This window comes from Somniosus microcephalus, chromosome 5 (genome assembly GCF_052327205.1).
Source record: "Somniosus microcephalus isolate GS21.2 chromosome 5, FLI_Smic_1.0, whole genome shotgun sequence".
Taxonomy (NCBI): Eukaryota; Metazoa; Chordata; class Chondrichthyes; order Squaliformes; family Somniosidae; genus Somniosus; species Somniosus microcephalus.
This window is the reverse complement of record NC_140991.1, coordinates 14072107-14096859: the sequence shown is the minus strand read 5'-3', so window position 1 is coordinate 14096859 and position 24753 is coordinate 14072107. Positions and strand designations below refer to the sequence as shown.

Sequence of the window (24753 nt, the reverse complement as noted above, 5' to 3'; positions counted from 1 at the left end):
AAAGAATGCGCCCCCTCATGGAGCTTCCCCTCCCCCACTGTCCAAAGGCGCTGAGGAGAACCCTGGGGCTCTTCGCCTACTATGCCCAATGGGTGCCCAATTATGCGGACAAAGCCAGACCCCTCATGAAGTCCACCTCCTTCCCCCTGACGGCAGAAGCGTGCGCAGCCTTCTCCCTCATTAAGGGAGACATTGCTAAGGCCACAATGCACGCGGTGGATGAGTCTATCCCTTTCCAAGTGGAGAGCGATGCATCCGACTTCGCCCTGGCCGCAACCCTTAACCAGGAGGGGAGACCAGTGGCCTTCTTCTCAAGGACCCTCCAGGGCCCCGAGATCCGACACTCTTCGGTCGAGAAGGAGGCCCAGGCGATCGTGGAGGCTGTACGACGCTGGAGGCATTACCTGGCAGGCAAACGATTTACCCTCCTCACCGACCAACGTTCGGTCGCCTTTATGTTTAATAACAAGCTGAGGGGCAAAATCAAGAACGACAAGATCTTGAGGTGGAGAATCGAGCTCTCCACCTATGATTATGATATCTTGTACCGGCCTGGTAAACTGAACGAACCCCCAGATGCTCTATCACGAAGTACATGCGCCAGCGTGCAAAGTGATAGACTGCAGACCCTCCACAACGACCTCTGCCACCCCGGGGTCACCAGACTTTACCACTTCATTAAGGCCCGCAACCTGCCCTACTCCATTGAGGAGGTCAGGACCATGACCAGGAACTGCCAAACCTGTGCCGAATGCAAACCGCATTTCTTTAGGCCGGACAGAGCAAGCCTGATCAAGGCCACCCGCCCCTTCGAGCGCTTGAGCATCGATTTTAAGGGGCCCCTCCCGTCCTCTGACTGTAATGTGTACTTCCTCAACATCATTGATGAGTACTCCCGTTTCCCCTTCGCCTTCCCCTGCCCAGACATGACCAGTACCACGGTCATCAGATGCCTGAACGACCTCTTCGCCTTGTTTGGGTTCCCGAACTATATACATAGCGACCGGGGCTCCTCCTTCATGAGCGAGGAACTTCGCCAGTTCCTACTAGCGAGAGGTATTGCTGCAAGCAGGACCACCAGCTACAACCCCCGGGGGAACGGCCAGGTGGAAAGAGAGAACGCGACTGTCTGGAAGGCCGTTCTCTTAGCCTTAAAGTCTAAGGGCCTCCCAACCTCTCGCTGGCAGGAAGTCCTCCCGGCAGCGCTGCACTCCATCCGGTCACTGCTTTGCACTGCCATTAACGCCACCCCCCATGAACGAATGTTTGTTTTCCCCAGGAAGTCGACTACGGGAACCACGCTACCAACTTGGCTGACCTCTCCGGGGCCCGTCTTGCTGCGAAAGCACGTGAGGGCCCATAAAACGGACCCCCTGGTCAAGAGGGTGGACCTCCTGCACGCCAACCCCCAGTACGCCTATGTGGCATACCCAGACGGGCGGGAGGACACAGTCTCCTTACGAGACCTTGCACCCTCGGACACCCCTGAGACACCACCATTACCCCCCACCACTCCCCCAGATCCAGCCCAGGTAGACGGCATGCCGGAACCCCACGAGCCTTCGCCGACCACGCAGACACCAGCATTAACGTCGGATACTGCATCACTGCCGCCGCTGCTGCGACGATCAGAAAGGCTTACGAGGCCTCCGGACAGACTGACATACCTGAACTGGTAGTACACTTCACCCCGCCGGACTCAAATCTAAACAAGGGGTGAATGTGGTAAACCACTTTTATCGTTCACTATCGTTACACTATGGTTATCACTGTTATATCGTTACACTATGGTTATCACTGTTTACACTGTTGTATCACTACACGAGGTCGCCTCTTGTCACGCTGTTATACCTGGGCTGACCACTGCTGACTCCGCCCATGGCTCCACCTACCTGCCCAGGTATAAAGGTGGTCGACTGGCTGGTATTCCTCCTTGTTGGATCCGATCACCCACGAGGGTGGGCTCTGTTATTTAGCCAATAAAAACCTATAGTTACTTTCTTAACTCGTCGCTTTTCATTGGGTGAATTGATAGGTATATCACTTTGCAGTAACATTTCACGATCCACTGAGATCATTGAAAGGTTGGTGCCACTTCAGCCAGGGACCCCTGACGACATCCCTGCTTTTGCCCTCCTGTGCAATGTGCAACCAGGCTGCGTTGGTGACCTGGGGAGGTCTCTTCTGCCCTTGGAAGAGAAGAGAACCTCCCTGCGTGCTTTGGCTCACTCATTGGAGATCCTGGATGCAACTGTCCACCTTTGTGCAGTGTTTGCAGCACCTCAATGCTGTCAAACACGGACAGAACAACTGTCAAACTCAATGTGACCGTGGTCAGAGACTAGGGTCCTGAATTTAAATAAAGGAAACTACAATGGTCTGAGGCGCGAGTTGGGTAGGATTGATTGGGGAAAGTCACTCAAAGGGTTGACGGTGGATAGGCAATGGCAAACATTCAAAGACCGCATGGATGAACTACAGAATTTGTTCATCCCAGTTTGGCATAAAAATAAAACAAAAAAGGTGACTCAACCGTGGCTAACAAGGGAAATTAGGGATAGCATAAGATCCAAGGAGAGGACATATAAATTGGCCAGAAAAAGCAGTAAACCTGAGGATTGGGAGCAGTTTAGTATTCAACAAAGGAGGACAAAGGGATTAATTAAGAAGGGGGAAATTGAATATGAGAGTAAGCTTGCAGGGAACATAAAAACGGACTGTAAAAACTTTTATAGATATGTGAAGAGAAAAAGATTGGTGAAGTCAAGTGTAGGTCCCTTGCAGTCAGAATCAGGGGAATTTATAATGGGGAGCAAAGAAATGGCAGACCAATTAAATACATATTTTGGATCTGTCTTCACAAAGGAGGACACAAATAACCTCCCAGAGATGTCGGGGAACATAGGGTCTGATGAAAGGGAGGAACTGAAAGAAATCAGTATTTGTAGGGAAATGGTGTTAGGGAAATTGATGGGATTGAAGGCCGATAAATCCCCAGGGCCTGATAATCTACATCCTAGGGTACTTAAGGAAGTGGCCCTAGAAATAGTAGATGCATTGCTGATCATCTTCCAACATTCGATGGAATCTGGAACAGTACCCATGGATTGGAGGGTAGCTAATGTTACCCTACTATTCAAAAAAGGTGGTAGAGAGAAAACGGGGAATTACAGACCGGTAAGCCTGACATCGGTAGTGGGGAAAATGCTAGAGTCCATTATAAAAGATGTAATAGCAGAGCACTTGGAAAACAGTGACAGGATCGGACAAAGTCAACATGGATTTACAAAAGGTAAATCATGCTTGATTAATCTAGTGGAATTTTTGAGGATGTAACTGGTAAAATAGATAAGGGAGAACCAGTGGATGTGGTGTATTTGGACTTTCAGAAGGCTTTCGATAAGGTCCCGCATAAGAGATTAGCGTATAAAGTTAAGGCACATGGGATTGGGGGCAAGGTATTGACTTGGATAGAGAACTGGTTGGCAGACAGAAAGCAAAGAGTTGGAATAAACGGCTCTTTTTCCAAGTGGCAGGCAGTGACTAGTGGGGTACCGCAGGGATCGGTCCTTGGACCCCGGCTATTCACAATATATATTAATGATCTAGACAAGGGAACTAGATGTAATATCTCCAAATTTGCAGACGACGCAAAGCTGGGTGGGCGTGTGTGCTGTGGGGAGGATGCTGAGAAACTCCAGGATGATTTGGACAGGTTGGGTGATTGGGCAGAAGCATGGCAGATGCAATATAACGTGGATAAATGTGAGGTTATCCACTTTGGTGGCAAAAACAGGAAGGCAGATTATTATCTGAATGGCAATAGATTGGGAGAAGGGGAAGTGCAACGAGACCTGGGTGTCCTTGTGCACCAGTCGCTGAAGGTAAGCATGCAGGTGCAGCAGGCGGTTAAGGCGGCAAATGGTATGTTGGCCTTCGTAGCGAGAGGGTTTGAGTACAGGAACAAGGATGTCTTGCTGCAGTTGTACAGGGCCTTGGTGAGACCACATCTTGTATATTGTGTGCAGTTTTGGTCGCCTTATCTGAGGAAGGATGTTCTTGCCATGGAAGGAGTTCAGCGAAGATTCACCAGGCTGATACCTGGGATGGCAGGAATGACATATGTGGAGAGATTGGGACGATTGGGCTTGTACTCGCTGGAGTTTAGAAGAATGAGAGGGGATCTTATTGAAACTTATAAAATTCTGACAGGACTGGACAGACTAGATGCAGGAAGGCTGTTTCTGATGGTCGGGGAGTCTAGAACCAGGGGTCACAGTCTAAGGATAAGGGTTAAGCCATTTAGGACAGAGATGAGGAGGAATTTCTTCACCCAGAGAGTGGTGAACCTGTGGAATTCTCTGCCACAGAAGGCAGTAGAGGCCAATTCATTAAAAATATTTAAGAAGGAGTTGTATATATTTCTTAAGGCTAAAGGGATCGAGGGGTATGGGGAGAAAGCAGGGACCGGGTACTGAAATTGGATGATCAGCCATGATCACATTGAATGGCGGAGCAGGCTCGAGGGGCCGAATGGCCTACTCCTGCTCCTATCTTCTATGTTTCTATGTCCCTTTAAGGAAACCTGCTGATGACACGTTATCAAATGATGTCATCAGACCCACTTCCTGTTAATTGGCCAGGAAGCCCGCAGGGCAGGCTTAACAAGGCCAATCAAGAGAAAACCCCTTTGACAGAGCGGCTGCAGCCGGGAGCGGAACCGTAACCTGGCAACCAGTCATCTTGCCACCATCCCGACACCGCTGCGAAAATCCAGCCCATGGAGTCTAAAAGTTTACCCACAACTCACATTACTCTATAGTTACTTGGTTTATCCTTCTTTGAGCTCTTGAATAGAGATGCTACATTTGGTCCCATACAGTCTCTTGGTACAAAATGCATATCTAAAGAAAATTGAGACACTATGGTCTTTACTATCTCCTTCTAACTTTCTTCATCAGATTAGAATGCATGCCACTATGGTTTTGTGTTTTTCCGGAACCTATTCCGTTTCTACAATTATATCTACCAATTGTTCTACATCCTTCCTAATAAACCTACGTTACATTTTAGGATCATAGAATAGTTACAGCATGGAAGGAGGCCATTCGGCCCGTCAAGCCCGTGCCGACTCTCAGCTCGTCCCACTTCCCTGCCCTTTCCCTGTAGACCTGCACATTTTTTCCTTCAGATACTTATCCAGCTCCCTTTTGAAAGATAAGATTGAGTCTGGCTCCACCACCCTTTCAGGCAGTGCATTCCAGATCATAACCACTCGCTGCGTAAAAAAGTATTTTCTGACGTCGCCTTAGGTTCTTTTGCCAAACACCTTAAATCTGTGTCCTCTGGTTCTCGACCCTTCTGCCAATGGGAACAGTTTCTCTCTCTCTACTCTGTCCAGACCCCTCATGATTTTGCACACCTCTATCAACTCTCCTCTCAATCTTCTCTGCTCCAAGGAGAACAACCCCAGCTTCTCCAGTCTATCAACGTAACTGAAGTCCCTCATTCCTGGAATCATTCTTGTAAATCTTTTCTGCACCTTCTCTAAGGCCTTCATATCCTTCCTAAAGTGTGGTGCCCAGAATTGGACAAACTACCCCAGTTGGGGCCAAACCAGTGTTGTATACAGGTTCATCATAATTTCCACACTTTTGTACTCTATACCTCTATTTATGAAGCCCAGGATCCTGTATGCCTTTTTTATCTGCTTTCTCAATCTGCCCTGCCACCTTCAACGATTTGTGCACACATACCCCCAGGTCTCTTTGTTTGTGCACCCCCTTTAGGATTGTACCCTTTAGTTTATATGTCCTCTCCTCATTCTTTCTACCAAAATGTATCACTTTGCACTTTTCTGCGTTACATTTCATCTGCCATGTGACCCCCCATTTCACCAGCCTGTCTATGTCTTCCTGAAGTCTATCACTCTCCTCCTCACTGTTCACTATACTTCCAAGTTTTGTGTCATCTGCCAGTTTTGAAACTGTGCCATGTACACCCACATCCAAGTCATTAATATATATCAAGAAAAGCAGTGGTCCTAGACCTGACCCCTGGGGAACACCACTTTATACCTTCCTCCAGTCTGAAAAACAACCGTTCACCACTACTCTCTGTTTCCTGTCACTGAGCCAATTCCGTATCCAGGCTGCCACTGTCCCTTTTATTCCATGAGCTTCAACTTTGCTGGAAAGCCTATTATGTGGCACATTGTCGAACGCCTTTTGGAAATCCATGTACGCCACGTCAACCGCATTACCCTCATCAACCCTCTCTGTTACCTCATCAAAAAACTCAATCAACTTAGTTAAACACGATTTGCCTTTAACAAATCCATGCTGGCTTTCCTTAATTAAACCACAGCTATCCAAGTGACTGTTAATTTTGTCCCTGATTACTGTTTCTAAAAGCTTCCCCACTACTGAGGTTAAACTGACTGGCCTGTAGTTGCTGGGTTTATCTTTACACCCTTTTTTGAACAATGGTGTAACATTTGCAATTCTCCAGTCCTCTGGCACCACCCTTGTATCTATGGAGGATTAGAATATTATGGCCAGTACCTCTGCGATTTCCGCCCTCAATTCCCTCAGTATCCTAGGATGCATCCCATCGGCTCCTGGTGATTTATCTACTTTAAGTACAGCCAGCCTTTCTAACACCTCTTCTTCATCAATTTTTATCCGATCAAGTGTCTCCACTACCTCCTCCTTCACTATGTCTATGGCAGCATCCTCTTCCTTGGTGAAGACAGATGCAAAGTACTCGCTTAGTACCTCAGCCATACCCTCTGCCCCCATGCATAGGTTTCCTTTTTGGTCCCTAATTGGCCCCACCCATCCTCTTACTACCGCTTTACTATTTATAGGCCTATAGAAGACTTCTGGATTACCTTTTATGTTGGCTGGCATTCTATTCTCATACCCTCTCTTTGCCCCTCTTATTTTCTTTTTCACTTCTCCTCTGACCTTTCTATATATAGCCTTGATTCTCAGATGTGTTTGCAACCTGGCATCTGTCATACACGTTCTTTTTCTGATTCATCATATTCTCTATCTATTTTGTCATCCAGGGAACCCTGACTTTAGTTGCCCTGCCTTTCCCTCCAGTGGGAATGTACCTCAACTGTACGTGAACTATTTCCTCTTTAAAGGCAGCCCATTGTTCCATTACAGTTTTGCTTGTCAATCTTGGATTCCAGTTTACCCCGGCCAGATCCGTTCTCATCCCACTGAAGTTGGTTTTCCCCCAGTTAAACATTTTTACTCTAGATTGCTCCCTGTCCTTTTCCAGAGCTAATCTAAACCTTATGATACTATGATCACTGATCCCTAAATATTCACCTACTGACACTTGCTCCACTTGACCTACCTCATTCGCCAGAACCAGATCCAGCAATGTCTCCTCCCTCATCGGGCCGGAAACATGCTGATCAAGAAAGTTTTCCTGAACACACTTCAGAAATTCTTCCCCTTCTCTACCCTTTACACTATTACGATCCCAGTCAATATTAGGATAGTTTAAGTCCCCCATTATTACTACTCTATAGGGAGAGAAATTCGGTATCGGCCGGGCGCAAAGTTTAGCGCCTGGCGCTAAATATCACCTCCGACTGCAAACTTGGCTGTGATTGGAGCGCTAAATCAGGCGCTACACACCTCTTTTAAGGCGCTAACGCCAAGGAGCAAGGCACCACCTCAGAGCGCTGGCGAAGCTCATGTGATGCATTGGAGGCAGTTCAGAGACGATTCACTAGGTTATTTCCAGAGATGAGGGGGTTGACTTATGAGGAAAGGTTGAGCAGGCTGGGCCTATACTCATTGGAATTTAGAAGAATGAGAGGTGATCTTATCTATATATATAAAGCGGCTCTTCTGTCTGTCCCGATGTCTGTCCCGATGTCTGTCTGTCCGTTCTCTATACGTTTGAAAGTTACAGAGCGTACCGACGCGCGCGTCGCCTCAAAAGAAAGCTTGCGATTCCGGACCGGTCATAGGCATATTTACCTTTCGGCCGGACAAAAATCCCGCCCGCGGTATCCGAAAAACGTTCAGCGTTCCGCTCATTAGCATCTCATTAGCGACCGTGTGACGTCGAGGTCGACCAATTGGACGGCGGGTTCCTGGCGCGTGCCATCCTACAGTTGAGTGTCGAGTGACTCGACGATTGACCAATCCTACGCTTCGGTGACCTGACCGGTCGACCAATCGGTGCGTGTGTGGGCGGGCCTTATCCTTCTGAACCGAGGTGAGTGGCCGCCATCTTGATTTTTCACGATTTTTTCCCCCACACTTTCTGTGTGTTAGGGAACTAAGGTAAATATTTTAATGATGTGTTAGGGAATTAAATAACAATTTATTTGTGTTTTAAATTGTCTTTAGCAACAGGAGGAGCTGAAGTGATCCCCTGCCCTTCTCCTGGAGGCTCGCCTACTTTGACGGCCGTTTCGAGCGGCTTAGCAGCCCGGTAAGCCTGGGCCTTGAGTTGCGGGCCATGCGGGAGCTGCCGCGCAACAGGAGGAACTGAAGTGAACCCCTGCCCTTCGCCTGGAGGCTCGCCTACTTTGACGGCCGTTTCGAGCGGCCTAGCAGCCCGGGAAGCCTGGGCCTTGAGTTGCGGGCCGTGCGGCAGCTGCCACGCACAAAACCTCCCTGCGGCGTCTACAGCACCGCCCCAGAGCCCGACCCAAAGCCATCAGGTCACTGTTCCCCGCTCGGCTCGGGCGGGGGCGCGGGGCTCTCGGAGGGCGGGGCCATGTCAGTGCGTGGGGCGGCACGGAGCTCCGTGGAGACATCGCCGGCGCTGGGCTCGGGTGCTTTGTGGCCTGCAGACGAACAATGGCTGCGGACCTCCAGCTGACCGGGGCGCTGGACTCGGCTGCGCCATGTCTTTGCCTCACGGCCAACGGCATCAGGGTGATGGCCGAGGGAACGCGTTCATCCAGGTGCCGAGGCCCGGGCCCCGGGGCGGAAAGAGGGATTGGAGCGGGGGATGAGGGCTCGGGCAGCGGAGAGGGAGTGTGGTGGAGGGAGGGAGGAGGAGGGGGTAGGGAAGAAGGAGGAGGGGGTAGGGAGGTGGAGAGAGGGAGGAGGAGGGGGTAGGGAGGTGGTGAGAGGGAGGAGGAGGGGGTAGGGAGGTGGTGAGAGGGAAGAGAGAGGAGGGGAGGAGAGGAGGGGAGGGAGAGAGGGTGGGGGAGGGGAGAGAGAGAGGGGAGGGGAGGGGAGAGAGAGAGAGAGAGGGGAGGGGAGAGAGAGAGAGAGAGAGAGAGAGGGTGGGGGAGAAGAGAGAGAGAGCGTGGGGGAGAAGAGAGAGAGAGCGTGGGGGAGAAGAGAGAGAGAGGGTGGGGGAGAAGAGAGAGAGAGAGAGAGAGAGAGAGAGAGGGTGGGGAGAAGAGAGAGAGAGAGGGTGGGGGAGAAGAGAAAGAGAGGGTGGGGGAGAAGAGAGAGAGAGAGAGAGAGGGTGGGGGAGAAGAGAGAGAGAGAGAGGGTGGGGGAGAAGAGAGAGAGAGAGGGTGGGGGAGAAGAGAAAGAGAGGGTGGGGGAGAAGAGAGAGAGAGAGAGAGGGTGGGGGAGAAGAGAGAGAGAGAGGGTGGGGGAGAAGAGAGAGAGAGGGTGGGGGAGAAGAGAGAGAGAGGGTGGGGGAGAAGAGAGAGAGAGGGTGGGGGAGAAGAGAGAGAGAGAGGGTGGGGGAGAAGAGAGAGAGAGAGGGTGGGGGAGAAGAGAGAGAGAGAGGGTGGGGGAGAAGAGAGAGAGAGAGGGTGGGGGAGAAGAGAGAGAGAGAGGGTGGGGGAGAAGAGAGAGAGAGAGGGTGGGGGAGAAGAGAGAGAGAGAGGGTGGGGAAGAGAGAGAGAGAGGGTGGGGGATGTAAAGTCTGTGGGTTGTGCAGTTAATAAATACACAGACTTCAGAAGTAACAAATAAACAGGTCTTTACTATTCGAAGGTCAGGGCGAATCTGCCCCAGCAATCCTGCCACAACACTTATATACTGGTGTGGTCACTATCGGTATTACAGTATACAGAAGCCAACAAGTAGTGCCACCCCTAAAGTAGTTCTCTTAAAGGTGAACGGTTACATACAATAGTTTCCTTAAAGGTAGACGGGTACATACACTACAATCCTCCCTTTTTAGCTTTCAACATACTAAGTCCATAGTGAACATACATTCTAACATATATACAGGTTTATGTAAGACAGTTCATAGATTCAGTCTTTCTGGGGGTTTCCGGATTCTGTCCGGATAACGCTGCAGTGGTGTCGTCATTTCAGGCGGGCTAGGAGGTGCTTCTGGCAAGGTCGATTCGGCTTGAAAAGCCGTGTCAGGTTCAGCTGACTCCATTATTATTAGATCGGAAGTAGGTGTTCTGGGTATCTCAGTCTCAACCTTACCCGGATAAGGTGGTGAAGTCGGTTGCCCATTTGTGGCGGACCCTATGATTTGGTCAACATGGCGCCTTATTATATTGTCTCCAATGTCCACGGTGTACATCAACGGCCCCAGCCGTTTCCCAATAGTTCCAGGCTGCCATTTCTCAGTACGGTAGTCCCGGGCCAAAACTCGTTGACCGATCTGGAAAGATCTAGTGACCCTGTCGTTCATGCCCTGGAATTGCCGGTTCTCTACGTCTCTTCTGACGTTCGGTTTTAGTAAATCCAGCCGGCATCTTAGGCGTCTATTACAAAACATCATTGCGGGAGTTTGATTTGTGACCGCATGTGTTGCATTTCGGTATGCCAACAAAAAGCTATCCACCTTATGTTGTAGACTTATGTTTTCATTACTCATGGCCTTTACGGCCTTCTTGAAGGTCTGGACAAACCTTTCAGCCAATCCATTGGAGGCGAGATGGTATGGGGCTGACGTGTAATGTTTAACCCCATTGCTCTAAGAATTTCTTGAATTCTTCGGACACAAATTGTGGTCCATTATCAGAACAGATCTGTTCCGGCAGGCCATTCCGAGCAAACATAGTCCTTAACACTGTAATGGTTTTTTCCGTCGTGGTGGTGGTCATCTTAATTACTTCCGGCCACTTGGAGTGGGCATCCACCGCTATCAGAAACATCGAGTCCATAAATGGACCAGCAAAGTCGATGTGTACTCTTTGCCAAGGCGATGAGGGCCACTCCCATGGATGCAGAGGAGCCTGGGGTGGCGCGTTCTGAACCCTCTGACATCCTAGGCAGTTCTTCGTGATCTCCTCTATGTCTCCATCAATGCCTGGCCACCACACAAACGCTCTTGCTAGATTCTTCATCTTTACTCCACCCAGATGTCCTTCGTGCAGCTCCTCTAGCACTTTCTTTTGGAGTTTGGGTGGGATCACCACTCTAGATCCACACATCAGGGTTCCTCGACACACTGACAGTTGTTCTTTCCTCTGTGCAAATGCTTGCAGTGTTGGTTCGCTCTGTGCTGGCCATCCCTCCACCGTTACATCATAGACTCGTGAAAGAGTCGGGTCGTTCCTTGTCTCATTCTCAATCATTGAGTTTGTTATCGGTAGACACTCCACTATGGATGAGTGGAACAACTCTACTGGGTCCACTATACTCGCTTCTTCTACCATCGGCAATGGCAAGTGATGTAAGAAAAGGAGGCTTACCATCAAGTAACTTTAAAGTAAGCTTTAAGTAACTTATAAACACACTATATACAAGAGAGGTCTTTACCATGCCTCTGGTAGAAGCCTCTTACAATACTGAACAGACCAGTATTTATACCAGTCCGACAGGAAGTGAGGTATGTACACAGTTCATAGTTCATAGTTCACAGGAAGTGATGACATAACTTCCCGGATGTTATCATTTTTATCACAGCAAGCGTGACAACCCATCAGCATTTCCATGCTGTTTAGACCCTTTGTACTCAATTTCGTATTGGTGTGCCCCAAGTAACACGGACCACCTTTGTAACCTTTGTGCTGTCATGGTGGAAACGGCCTTATTTGGGTTGAATATGGACACCAACGGCTGGTGGTCTGTCAGCAATGTGAACTTTTTACATTGTAGGTAATGGTTGAATTTCTTCACGCCCCACACAAGACTGAGGGCCTCCCTATCTATTTGGGCGTAATTTCGCTCCGCGGGTGTCAATGATCGGGACGCGAAAGCCACTGGCCTTTCCGAGCCATTTGGTAGCCTGTGCGAGAGTACTGCCCCAATTCCGTACGGGGAAGCATCGCAAGCTAGACGAAGGGGTAATGCTGGGTTGAAATGAGCCAGCACTTCTTCAGAGGTAATCAACTCCTTGCTTCTGCGAAAAGCCTTTTTGCATTCTTCACTCCACTTCCATGGTGTTTCTTTCCGCAACAGGTCATTCAGCGGATGCAACACCGTGGATAAATTTGGCAGAAACTTGTGATAGTAATTAATCAACCCCAAGAATGATCTTAACTGTGATACGTTTCCTGGAGCGGGGGCCTTCACGACCGCTTCTATCTTTTCAGGTGACTTATGCGACATGACCGCAGTATGAGATCCGTTTTTGGAAGAACTCACACTTCTTGCGATTAACCCGAAGGCCATACCCCTTCAACCTGGTGAGTACCAGTTTCAAATTCGTGAGGTGTTCTTCCTCATCTTTTCCCGTGATTAAAATGTCATCTAAGTAGCACTGCGTGCTTGGAATTCCTTGTAACACCTGTTCCATGGCCCTCTGCCAAATTGCTGGCGCCGAAGCTACCCCAAAGACCAGTTTATTGTAGCGATACAAGCCTCTGTGAGTGTTGATGGTGAGGTACTGGCGTGACTCTTCCTCGACCTCCATCTGTAGATATGCTTGAGCCAGATCTATTTTCGTGAAATGCCTCCCTCCAGCCAACGAAGCAAAGATATCTTCAATCCGCGGAAGCGGGTATTGTACCGTGTGAAGCACCGGATTCACAGTAATCTTGAAATCTCCGCAGATACGGACCTTCCCCGGTCCCCCTGGCTTATTACTTGGTGAGGACTTCATGACGGGAACAATGGGCGTGGCCCACTCACTCCAGTCCACTTTTGACAGAACCCCTGATCGTTCAAGTTCTTCCAGTTCTGCCTCCACAGCTGGTCGTATTGCGTAAGGTACCGATCTGGCCTTAAAAAACTTTGGGCTTGCATTCTCTGCAATCTTAACCTTTGCTTTAATTCCTCGCAGTGTTCCCAGTCCTTGCTGGAATACCTCCTTAGCTTCGTCCAATATTCTGGACAACCGTTCAGGTTTGACATCCTCTTTTTCGGAATCCACCGTCATGGTGTTTAGTGACTGCCAGTCCAACTTTATTTTTCGGATCCACTCCCGCCCCAGAAGTGGTGGTCCTCCCTCAGGCAATACATACAGGTCCAACCGGTGATGATCTTTATCCTTGTATCTCACCTTGACTTCTATCTTTCCGATGGGGAATACTTTGTGCCCCGTGTATGTCTGTAATACTAGTTCCGTATCCCGTAGTGGAATATGCTTGAAAAATTTCTTGTAGTCATGCTTATTCATGACCGTCAACGCCGATCCGGTGTCCACTTCCATTTTTACTTGGACCTTTGCAATCTGTAGCGTTATCCAGATAGTTTGTCGGTCAGCTTCATTGCTCACGTTGTGAATTCTCAGACTGTCCAGTCCTTTGCATTTGGAGTGTGAGACCGACTTCTGTTCCCTCAGACTCTTCTTAGTCACCTCTTGCACCTTTCCGTACCATTTTTGTGGTGACTCCTTATTGTTGTACGTTGCTCCTGACCGGCATACCTTAGCTATGTGCCCGATCTTGCCACATTTCCTGCATTCTTGGTTTTTAAACCAGCATTGATTCTGGTCATGTGTTGTCTTCCCACAACGGTAGCATTTTATTGTGCTCGAAGTAATTTGGTCCACCCCTAGTGCCGCCGCCTTTAGCTGCATTTCCGCCGTTCCTTTCGCTGCGGCTTCGTGCGATGCAGCTATGAGGACAGCCCTGTCCAGTGTGAGGTCATTTTCTTCCAGTAGTCGCTTCTGCGTTCCTTCTTTGGACAATCCGCATACGAACTTGTCACGCAGTGCCTCTGTCAGATTCCCTCCGAACTGGCAGTATTTCGCTAGCCTACGCAGTTCGACCAAGTATTCCGCATTGCTTTCGTCTTTCCTCTGCGTTCTTGCGTAGAATTTGAATCGTTCAGCCAGCATCAACGGTGTGGGGTTCAAGTGATCCTTCAGCACTGCTACAATATCATCGAAAGTCTGATCTGCCGGTTTAGCTGGTGAGAGAAGGTGCTTCAACAACCCGAATGTTTTCGCACCCATCATGTTAAGTAAGGTTAAAGCTTTTTCATCCTTAGCTATTTTGTTAGCCTTACAATGTATCTCAATACGTTCTACGTACGTGGCCCAGTCTTCTATCTCCGAATTGAACTCGTTGATGTCCGCCCGCTTAGGCATCTTCCTTTCCTTGGGTACAACACAAGTATTTCTTTAAGTATTCTTATTTATTTGTTTATTTCTAAGATGGCGGTTTTCCCGCGAAAATGGCGGTTTCCCGCTCTTTCCTTCTCGCCCCGCCCACTTCAATGGCGGTTTCCCGCTTCTGTCGTCTTCTCCGCCTAATGGCGGCTTCCCGCGTTTCTTCCCGGTGGAAGGGGTACGCTTCCCCCACAGCGGACAGGTTCAGCCGCTGGGCTGGCTTCCGCACAGCTCCCTTACTCGGCTCTGTCTTTTCCTCCCGCCCGCACGGCTCTACCGGCGCTGGGTACACCCCGTTAACGGAGGACAGTTCAGCCGCTGGACTGGCTCTCGCGCAGTCGCTCTCTCTCCCGCACGTTCGGTTCCACCGGCTCTGGGTACCCCGTTGGTGGAGAACAGCTCAGCCGCTGGACTGGCTCTCGCGCAGTCTTTCTCTCCTTGCTCGGCTCTGTCTCTCTCTCCCACCCACGCGGTTCCTGTTCGCCTCCCAGCCCTCTCGCAGACCGGTATTTCCCTCCCTGGCTGCGGCTGGGTTTCTCTTCCCGCGCCTACTCCCAGTCTCAGCGCTTCATGGCTGCGGTCGCTGCCCGGCTTTTCCCGCCGATCGAGGTCCGACTGTCTCACGACGCCGTTGGACCCGACTTTCTGACCGGCTCCGTTCCTCCTCGACCGTGGTCGAGTGCACAGCCCGTATCCTCCGGATATTCTCTACACCTTCCCCTACTCACAGTCTCCGCGGCCGCCTTGTTTCCTGCTGATCGGCTCACTCCGCACCGTGGTAGAAGGGTAGTCAGTGCCTGTTGCTGATGGAAGCTTTTGTTGCTAAAGTCTTCCTCCTTCCTCCTGCTGCAGCCTCGTGTTTTCTTTCAGCAGCACGACGAGGGCGGTTGCCTCTCTTCGACGCTCTTCGTTGCTTTGGTAGTCTTGCCGCAGGGTACGATCGGACTCGTCGCCACTGTAAAGTCTGTGGGTTGTGCAGTTAATAAATACACAGACTTCAGAAGTAACAAACAAACAGGTCTTTACTATTCGAAGGTCAGGGCGAATCTGCCCCAGCAATCCTGCCACAACACTTATATACTGGTGTGGTCACTATCGGTATTACAGTATACAGAAGCCAACAAGTAGTGCCACCCCTAAAGTAGTTCTTTTAAAGGTGAACAGTTACATACAATAGTTTCCTTAAAGGTAGACGGGTACATACACTACAGGGGAGAAGAGAGAGAGAGAGGGTGGGGGAGAAGAGAGAGAGAGAGGGTGGGGGAGAAGAGAGAGAGAGAGGGTGGGGGAGAAGAGAGAGAGAGAGAGAGGGTGGGGGAGAAGAGAGAGAGAGAGGGTGGGGGAAAAGAGAGAGAGGGGGAGAAGAGAGAGAGAGAGGGTGGGGGAGAAGAGAGAGAGAGAGTAAAGCAGGGAGAGACAGGGAGGGAGAGAGAGGGTGAGGGAGAGAGAGGGTGAGGGAGAGAGAGCGTGAGGAGAGGGGGAGGGAGAGTAAAGCAGGGAGAGACGGGGGAGGGAGAGAGAGGGTGAGGGAGGGAAAGAGTGAAGGGGTGGGACAGGGAGGGAAAGAGTGAGGGGGGTGGGAGAGCTTACCTTCTTCCTTCCTTCGCAGGGGTCCATCGGGCCACCTTCCACCCCCCCCGGTCGCGCTCTCTCTCTTCCCCCCCGTCGCGCTCTCTCTCTTCCCCCCCGTCGCGCTCTCTCTCTTCCCCCCCGTCGCGCTCTCTCTCTTCCCCCCCGTCGCGCTCTCTCTCTTCCCCCCCGTCGCGCTCTCTCTCTTCCCCCCGTCGCGCTCTCTCTCTTCCCCCCGTCGCGCTCTCTCTCTTCCCCCCCGTCGCGCTCTCTCTCTTCCCCCCCGTCGCGCTCTCTCTCTTCCCCCCCGTCGTGCTCTCTCTCTCTTCCCCCCCGTCGCGCGCTCTCTCTCTTCCCCCCGTCGCGCTCTCTCTCTTCCCCCCCGTCGCGCTCTCTCTCTTCCCCCCGTCGCTCTCTCTCTCTTCCCCCCCGTCGCGCTCTCTCTCTTCCCCCCGTCGCGCTCTCTCTCTCCCCCCCGCCAGTCGCTCTCGCTCTTCCCCCCCACCCCCCCCCGTCGCTCTCTCTTTCCCCCCCTCGCTCTCTCTCTTCCCCCCGCTCGCTCTCTCTCTTCCCCCCCCAGTCGCTCTCTCTCTCTCACACTCCCAGTCTCTCTCTCTCTCACACTCCCAATCTCTCTCTCTCTCTCTCCTTCCCTCTCTCTCTCTCTCTCTCTCTCCTTCCCTCTCTCTCTTTCCCTCTCTCTCTCCTTCCCTCTCTCTCTTTCCCTCTCTCTCTGCCTCCCCTCTCTCTCTTTCCCTCTCTCTCTTTCCCTCTCTCTCTGCCTCCCCTCTCTCTCTGCCTCCCCTCTCTCTCTGCCTCCCCTCTCTCTCTGCCTCCCCTCTCTCTCTGCCTCCCCCTCTCTGCCTCCCTCCCCCTCTCCCCCGCCTTCTCCCCCTCCCTCTCTCCTCCCTCCCCCACCTTCTCCCCCTCCCTTCCTACCCCCCTTCCCTCCCCCCTTCCCCCCTTCCTCCCCCCTTCCTCCCCCTTCCCTTCCTCCCCCTCCTCCCCCTCCTCCCCCCCTTCCTCCCCCTTCCCTTCCTCCCCCTTCCCCTTCCTCACCCTTCCCCCCAGTCTCTCGCTCTCTCTCTTCCCCCAGTCTCTCGCTCTCTTCCCCCCAGTCTCTCGCTCTCTCTCTTCCCCCCCAGTCTCTCGCTCTCCTCTTTCCCCCCAGTCTCTCGCTCTCTCTCTTTCCCCCAGTCTCTCGCTCTCTCTCTTCCCCTTCCTCACCCTTCCCCCCCAGTCTCTCGCTCTCTCTCTTCCCCCCAGTCTCTCGCTCTCTTCCCCCCAGTCTCTCGCTCTCTCTCTTCCCCCCCAGTCTCTCGCTCTCTCTTTCCCCCCAGTCTCTCGCTCTCTCTCTTTCCCCCCAGTCTCTCGCTCTCTCTCTTCCCCCCGTCGCTCTCTCTCTTCCCCCCCGTCGCTCTCTCTCTTCCCCCCGTCGCTCTCTCTCTTCCCCCCCGTCGCTCTCTCTCTTCCCCCCCGTCGCTCTCTCTCTTCCCCCGTCGCTCTCTCTCTTCCCCCCCGTCGCTCTCTCTCTTCCCCCCCGTCGCTCTCTCTCTTCCCCCCCGTCGCTCTCTCTCTTCCCCCCCGTCGCTCTCTCTCTTCCCCCCGTCGCTCTCTCTCTTCCCCCCCGTCGCTCTCTCTCTTCCCCCCCGTCGCTCTCTCTCTTCCCCCCCCCCGTCGCTCTCTCTCTTCCCCCCCCGTCGCTCTCTCTCTTCCCCCCCAGTCGCTCTCTCTCTTCCCCCCAGTCGCTCTCTCTCTTCCCCCCCAGTCGCCTCTCTCTCCTCCCCCCAGTCGCTCTCTCCTTCCCCCAGACGCACCCTCTCTTCCCCCCAGTCGCGCTCTCTCTTCCCCCAGTCGCGCTCTCTTCCCCCCAGTCCGCGCTCTCTCTTCCCCCCAGTCGCGCTCTCTCTTCCCCCCCAGTCGCGCTCTCTCTTCCCCCCAGTCGCGCTCTCTCTTCCCCCCAGTCGCGCTCTCTCTTCCCCCCAGTCGCGCTCTCTCTTCCCCCCAGTCGCGCTCTCTCTTCCCCCCAGTCGCGCTCTCTCTTCCCCCCAGTCGCTCTCTCTCTTCCCCCCAGTCGCTCTCTCGCTTCCCCCCCCCCCCCCCAGTCGTTCTCTCTCTTCCCCCCCCCCCCCCCGAGTCGCTCCCCTCTCTCTCTTCCCCCCCCCCAGTCGCTCACTCTCTCTCTTCCAACAACACATGCCCTCAAAAAAGCCTCGGCACCGCCCCCCCCCCCCCCACTCGCTCTCTCTCTCTCTCTCTTTCTCCCCCCCGCCACTCGCTCTCTCTCTTCCAACAACATGCCCTCGAAAAAGTCTCTCTCCTCTCTCTCCCCCCGTCTCTCTACTCTCTCTCTCTTTCTCTCCCCCATCTCTCTCTCTCTCTCCCCAGTCTCCCTCTCTCCCCCCTCAGTCGCTCTCTCTCTCCCCCCTCAGTCCGCTCTCTCTCTCACCCCCTCAGTCTCTCTCTCTCTCCCCCCCCTCAGTCTCTCTCTCTCTCCCCCCCTCAGTCTCTCTCTCCCTCCCCCCCAGTCTCTCTCTCTACCCCCCCCTCAGTCTCTCTCTCTCTATCTCCCCAGTCTCTCCCTCTCTCTCACCCCTCAGTCGCTCACTCTCACCCCCTCAGTCTCTCTCTCTCCCCCCTCACACCCTCACTCTCCCCAGTCACTCTCTCACACACTCCCAAACACTCACACTCCCAATCTCTCTCTCTCCCAATCACACTCCTCCACACACCCAACACACTCCCCACACCCCAATCTCACTCACACACACTCACCTCCCAAATCACACTCACTCTCACACTCCCAACTCTCACTCTCTCTCACACTCACACTCCCAACTCTCTCACACTCACACCACCCAATCACACTCTCACACACTCCCATCCCTCTCTCTCACACTCCCAATCCTCTCTCTCTCTCTCTCTCTCTCCCAAACCTCTCACACCCCAGTCTCTCTCTCTCTCACACTCCCAATCTCTCTCTCTCTCACTCCCAAACTCTCACTCTCTCCACATCCCAATCACTCTCTCCTCACTCCCAGTCACCTCTCTCTCACACACTCCCAGTCACACTCTCTCACTCCCAATCTCTCTCTCACACCCCATCTCTCTCTCACACACTCCCAGTCTCTCTCTCACTCACACTCCAGTCTCTCTCACTCACACTCCCAATCTCTCTCTCACACACTCCCAATCTCTCTCTCTCACACTCCCAATCTCTCTCTCTCACACTCCCAACTCTCTCTCTCACACACTCCCAGTCTCTCACTCTCACACCCAATCTCTCACACACTCCCAGTCTCCTCCTCACACACTCCCAGTCTCTCTCTCTCACACTCCCCAGTCTCTCTCTCTCAACACTCCCAATCTCTCTCTCACACACTCCCAATCACTCACTCTCTCACACTCCCAATCTCTCTCTCTCTCACACTCCCAATCACTCTCTCTCTCACTCCCAATCTCTCACTCACACTCCCAATCTCTCTCTCTCACACTCCCAATCTCTCTCTACTCCACCCCAATCTCTCTCTCTCACACTCCAATCTCTCTCTCTCTCACACTCACCAATCTCTCTCTCTCACACTCCCAATCTCTCTCTCTCACACTCCCAATCTCTCTCTCTCACACTCCAATCTCTCTCTCACACTCCCAATCTCTCTCTCTCTCACACTCCCAGTCTCTCTCTCACACTCCCAATCTCTCTCTCTCACACTCCCAATCTCTCTCTCTCTCTCACTCCCAATCTCTCTCTCTCACACTCCCAATCTCTCTCCCTCTCACACTCCCAATCTCTCTCTCACACTCCAATCTCTCTCTCTCTCTCTCTCACACTCCCAATCTCTCTCTCACACTCCCAATCTCTCTCTCGCACTCCCAATCTCTCTCTCTCTTGCACTCCCAATCTCTCTCTCTCTTGCACTCCCAATCTCTCTCTCTGACACTCCCAATCTCTCTCTCTCTCACACTCCCAATCTCTCTCTCTCACAATCCCAATCTCTCTCTCACTCCCAGTCTCTCTCTCACACACCCAGTCTCTCTCTCTCTCTCTCACACTCCCAATCTCTCTCTCTCACACTCCCAATCTCACTCACTCACACTCCCAGTCTCTCTCTCACTCTCTCACTCCCAATCAATCTCTCTCTCTCTCTCCCAATCTCTCTCTCTCTCTCACTCCCAATCTCTCTCTCTCTCTCACTCCCAATCTCTCACTCACACTCACACCCAATCTCTCTCTCTCTCACTCCCAATCTCTCTCTCTCTCTCTCTCAACTCCCAATCTCGCTCTCTCTCTCTCTCTCACACCCAATCTCACTCACTCCCAACTCTCACTCACTCCCAATCTCTCTCTCCTCTCACTCTCACTCCCAATCTCGCTCTCTCTCTCACTCACACCCCAAACTCTCACCACTCCCAATCACTCTCTCTCACTCCCAATCTCTCCTCTCACACTCCCAATCTCTCTCTCTCACTCCCATCTCTCTCTCTCACTCCAATCACTCTCTCTCACCTCCCAATCTCTCTCTCTCTCACATCCCAATCTCTCACTCTCTCACTCCCAATCTCTCTCTCTCACTCCCAATCTCTCTCTCTCTCTCACTCCCAATCTCTCTCTCTCTCACTCCCAATCTCTCTCTCTCTCTCTCTCTCACTCCCAATCTCTCTCTCTCTCTCTCTCTCACTCCCAATCTCTCTCTCTCTCTCTCACTCCCAATCTCTCTCTCTCTCTCTCTCACTCCCAATCTCTCTCTCTCTCTCTCACTCCCAATCTCTCTCTCTCTCTCACACTCCCAGTCTCTCTCTCTCTCACTCCCAATCTCTCTCTCTCACTCACTCCCAGTCTCTCTCTCTCTCTCACTCCCAATCTCTCTCTCTCTCTCTCACTCCCAATCTCTCTCTCTCTCTCTCTCACTCCCAATCTCTCTCTCTCTCTCTCACTCCCAATCTCTCTCTCTCTCACTCCCAATCTCTCTCTCTCTCTCACTCCCAATCTCTCTCTCTCTCTCTCACTCCCAATCTCTCTCTCACTCTCACTCCCAATTTCTCTCTCTCTCACACTCCCAATCTCTCTCTCTCACTCCCAATCTCTCTCTAACACTCCCAATCTCTCTCTTACACTGCCAGTCTCTCTTTCTCACACACTCCCAGTCTCTCTCTCTCTCTCTCACATTCCCAATCTCTCTCTCTCTCACTCCCAATCTCTCTCTCTCTCACTCCCAATCTCTCTCTCTCTCACACTCCCAATCTCTCTCTCTCTCTCTCACTCCCAATCTCTCTCTCTCTCTCTCTCACTCCCAATCTCTCTCTCTCTCTCTCTCACTCCCAATCTCTCTCTCTCTCTCTCTCACTCCCAATCTCTCTCTCTCTCTCTCACACTCCCAGTCTCTCTCTTGCACTGCCAGTCTCTCTTTCTCACACACTCCCAGTCTCTCTCTCTCACACTCCCAGTCTCTCTCTCTCACACTCCCAGTCTCTCTCTCTCACACTCCCAGTCTCTCTCTCTCACACTCCCAGTCTCTCTCTCTCTCTCTCACTCCCAATCTCTCTCTCACTCTCACTCCCAATCTCTCTCTCTCTCACACTCCCAATCTCTCTCTCTCACACTCCCAATCTCTCTCTTACACTGCCAGTCTCTCTTTCTCACACACTCCCAGTCTCTCTCTCTCTCTCACATTCCCAATCTCTCTCTCTCTCACTCCCAATCTCTCTCTCTCTCTCCTTCCCTCTCTCTCTCTCTCTCTCATTCCCTCTCTCCTTCCCTCTCTCTCTCTGTCTCTCTCCTTCCCTCTCTTTCTCTCTCCTTCCCTCTCGCTCCTTCCTCTCTCTCTCTCCTTCCATCTCTCTCTCTTTCCTTCCATCTCTCTCTCTCTCTCTCCTTCCCTCTGTCTCTCTCTCTCTCTGCTTCCCTCGCTCTCATTCCCTCTCTCTCTCTTCCCCCAGTCGCTCCCTCTCTCTCTTTCAACAACAACATGCCCTCAAAAAGCCTCGGCACCGCCGGGCTCCCCCCAGCTAGTTGAAACATATAAGATACTGAGGGGGCTCGACAAGGTAGATGCAGAGAGGATGTTACCCCTCGTTGGGAAATCTAGAACTCGGGGGCATAGTTTCAGAATAAAGGGTCGCCCTTTTAGAACTGAGATGAGGAGGAATTTCTTCTCTCAGAAGGTCGTTAATCTGTGGAATCCTCTGCCGCAGACAGCTGTGGAGGCTGGGTCATTAAATACGTTAAAGGTGGAGATAGAAAGATTTTTGCAAGATAAGGAAGTGAAGGTTATGGGGAGTAGGCAGGGAAGTGGCTTTGAGCCCAAGATCAGCCATGATCTTATTGAATGGCGGAGCAGGCTCGAGGGGCCAAGTGGCCCATTCCTGCTCCTATTTCTTATGTTCTTATGTCAGTTAGCAATGGAATACAGACACACTGGCGCCGGCCGGTTCTTAAAGGGGAGGGTCGATCTTGCTCTCCATCCACACCTTGCTCATTGCAGCCTTGAATCTTGGCCTGGAGAGACCTGTACATCAATTCTGCTGGAAAGAACAATGGAGAAGCCCAGGGAAAGAGCTCAGAGTGCAGCCCCCACAGTCTCTTCTAAATCGATGCAAGGAAAGTCAAATCAAAATGAACCTGCAAAGTGCTGCTCAGTACCCAAAACTCCTTCACACAGCGTTGAATCTCTCCAGAAGCCTCTCTCTCTCTCTCTCTCAGAATGCGTGGTGCAAAAATGTCGCCGACAAAAAAAGGCAGGAAGCGGCCGCCTTTAAATAGCGCTCTCCCAGTCCCTTCCTGACGGCAAAAAGTTCCCCTCTACCTGTCGTTGCCAGCGGCAGGCAGAAAGGCAGGGGGCCGCCAATATCCTGCGTCCCGGGCAGATGCATGACGTGCAGTTGAGCAACTGACGTCATGATCTGCGGGGCGCAGGAATTCGGCGGCCCCACGCTCTTTATCCTGTGCTGCCACCTCTGCTGCCGATTCCTTTCAGGCCCTGTCTCCTCTGCTGTTGATTCTTCCACCATTATTTGCAAAAATTGATACCAAGGGGAGAAATTGGACCTCATTGTTCATGTTTTACTGAGCAATTTCATGGACCAACATCCTCTGATACAAAGATCCCTGAAAGATGCCCAACCTGGCTCCTCTCAGTTGCACAGCACTCCTGAGGGCTGCTGCCAGCCTGCTATCAACCGCCCCCCCGTCCCCCAACCCAGCATTTACCGGATAGCTGCTGTCGACGAGGCAGGCTGCCAGAAAGTGGATTCCTTGCAACATGGGTGAGACGGCAGTTCACCCATAATATTAATTGAGGCCCGAGGATCAATTTGGGGTGGTCCTAGGGACGGCCTCTACAGGCGCCTGCAGCCAAAAAATGGGTGCGGGCCAAATTTATCCTCCAAAATATTTATTGAATATTTCCAGAACAACTCGGTTGCCCCTTTATTACGGAATGGTTTTGCCCTCTTTTTAATCATTGTTTTACTTATACAGTATTATTGCTCATAAATGTCCTTAATATTTCTTTTCATAGTATCCACTAGGCTTATTCATAGTACCTTCACTGCAAGAGATCATTGTACTGTACTGGGTTAGCACTCTGAGACTTGGATTTCATATCAAATAGATTGCTGTTATCCCATATTGATGAGATAATAGCCTTCTCCCCCTGTTGGTTTCTGTAATCCTATGTGAAATGAGTTTGGGCAGTCTTAATGCAGTTCCTAGTGGGAGAAGCCTCCCTATAATTAAACAATAATCGCATCAAAATGAATAATCTAATTCAGATGGAGCTCATAGATGGCTGTTTTGGGAAAAGGAAATGTCATGACAATGCAGTTTTTTCTTACTTTCTTTCTTTCTTTCTGTTCAAGTTCACTGTTGCTGTATTTTATTCTGTGTAATGTGTGCAGGGTCAGAGGGACCTGGGAGTTAATGTGCATAGGTCCTTGAAGGTGGCAGGACATATTGAGAGAGTGGTTAGCAAAGCATATGGGATCTTGGCCTTCATAAATAGAGGTATTGAGCACAAAAGTAGAGAAGTTATGCTGAACCTTTATAAAACACTGGTTAGGCCACAACTGGAGTATTGCGTCCAGTTCTGGTCACCACACTATAGGAAGGATGTGAAGGCCCTTGAGAGAGTGCAGAGGAGATTTACCCGAATGGTTCCGGGAATGGGGGATCTTAGCTACAAGGACAGGTTGGAGAAGCTGGATTTGTTTTCATTAGAGCAAAGGAGGTTGAGGGATGATTTGATAGAGGTGTACAAGATTATGACAGGTTTGGATAAGCCAATTACCTGCCTGTTAACAGGTATTTGAGAGTAGTTGACAGGCTATTTTTCAATTTTGCCGCTTCTGCCTCGGGCTTCCCCACGTCCGGACACCATGCCAGGTAAGTGTAGCGTGTTGTGAGTCTACTGTAATGTTACTGCATTGATGACAGCTGCAGGTGTTGTGTGAAGGATCCAATGGTGCACTGGTGAGTCTCAGAGGTAAGAAAATGTTGGGGAAATCATTTTTAATGCATTTACACATTTCTTTAGGCAACAAGTTTTGAAAACGATGTCTAGTGCCACCGCATTGGGACAACCTCTCTCACCAGTGACAGATCGCCCCTGTCACCTCATCTGCAGCTGCCATCTGTTCCAGCCTATGGAGGGAGTCATTGGAGAGCCTGGATGCAAGAGCTCACCTTTGTACAGTGATTGTCAGTGTTTGCAGCACCTCAATGCCGTCAAACACTGAGAAATGAGATATCAAAAAAAAATTGTGCGTGGTCCCTTTAAG

At 51.5% G+C, this 24753-nt stretch overlaps 1 protein-coding gene across 2 annotated transcripts in view; it reads right to left on the bottom strand.

The window, feature by feature from the left end:
• LOC147116899 (uncharacterized) overlaps positions 1-24753 on the bottom strand; it is a 247368-nt gene that overhangs the window by 167111 nt on the left and 55504 nt on the right. The gene's annotated exons all lie outside the window — the stretch shown is intronic.